The sequence below is a fragment of the Dioscorea cayenensis genome, chromosome 6 (genome assembly GCF_009730915.1).
Source record: "Dioscorea cayenensis subsp. rotundata cultivar TDr96_F1 chromosome 6, TDr96_F1_v2_PseudoChromosome.rev07_lg8_w22 25.fasta, whole genome shotgun sequence".
Taxonomy (NCBI): Eukaryota; Viridiplantae; Streptophyta; class Magnoliopsida; order Dioscoreales; family Dioscoreaceae; genus Dioscorea; species Dioscorea cayenensis.
The window spans coordinates 16,244,961-16,246,265 of record NC_052476.1 but is presented as its reverse complement, the minus strand read 5'-3'; the positions used below and the strand labels follow the sequence as shown (position 1 = coordinate 16,246,265).

Below are 1,305 nucleotides of genomic sequence, written 5' to 3'. Positions count from 1 at the left end.
AATGCTATTTCCTCACCAAAATTGCCATTGTTGCACAGAATGATGAAGCTTTCGGGGTTCTATTTATTGTTAGGCATATTCTTTTGCAACATCGCCGAACATGAAGCATCTAAGATCACAGATGCATTCTCCTCCAACTTCCTCTTGTAGGTTAAGAGGTCCTTGAGAAAATTTGCATACCGAGGCATTTGAGGCAACACTCCACAAAAGAAATGTTGATGTACAACTGCTTGAATATACCCAAGAATTTCTTGTATTGCTCATCATTTTGGTCATTCTTCAATCTTGAAGGATAAGGGATTCTTGGCTTATAAGGTAGGGGTGCCACCTCCTTCTCTTTGGCTCTCTCCTCAACCTCCATGACCTCGGGTACTTCAACATTGGTCTTCTCACTTAGAAGCCTACCCTCAACTTCATGACCACTTCTCAAAGTGATCGCCTTCACATGTTCTCTCGGATTAGTCTCAGTGTTACTAGGCAAGCTTCCTTGAGGTCTCTCCAATAATGACTTCGCAATTTGCCGCCACTTAATTCTCTAGATTGTGCAATGAAGCGGTGTGGTTGCGAAGTATAGCTTCGACCGACTGAAATCTTGTATCTGACAATTGGACGAATCTGGTCAAATCTTTCTCTAGATTGGTCTTCCGGATCTCCAAGCCTGAAATTTGATTCTCCATGTTCGGGGCTTGTTGTTGTTGTTGGAAACCCGGTGGCACCATGACCTTTTGTTGTCCTTCATTACTCCATGAAAGATTTAAATAGCTCCTCCAACCCGGATTATAGGTGTTGCTATATGGATTCCCTTGCCCTCTCATCTCATTACCCACAAAATCCACTTGTTATACCGAGAATGTACCACAAATAGAAATCGGGAAATCAGACGAAGCATGTCCTCCCTCACACCCACTACAACTAGTCAAGGCCGCCACTCTAGGAGAAGTTAGAGTATCATATGTCTTGCTTTCGATGACTCACCCTGGGCCACCAATGAAGTAACTGCATCTATCTCATGAAGTCCGGCTATCTTCTTCTATCTCTTGTGTTCCACTAGTAGCTGTTCATGGCCATTTCTTCAATGAGAAATCGGGCTTTTTCAAGGGTCTTGCTTCTTAAGGTACATCCTACTGCTACATCAAGTAATTGCCTTGTGCTTGGGTTCAAACCATTGTAAAAGGTCTGAATCATTATCCACTCCGGTAACCCATGTTGAGGACATTTCGGCAGGAGCTTCTTGAACCTATCCCATGTCTCAAATAGAGACTCAAATTCTATTTGTACAATGGAGGATATCTCATTCTTGAGCTT

At 42.9% G+C, this 1,305-nt stretch overlaps 1 non-coding gene across 1 annotated transcript; it reads left to right on the top strand.

Annotated features, from left to right (window-relative positions):
• The first annotated feature begins 1,198 nt into the window (after positions 1 to 1,198).
• On the top strand, positions 1,199 to 1,305 carry LOC120264027. The gene has a single exon (XR_005537210.1). It is a non-coding gene; the product is annotated as a small nucleolar RNA R71 (small nucleolar RNA).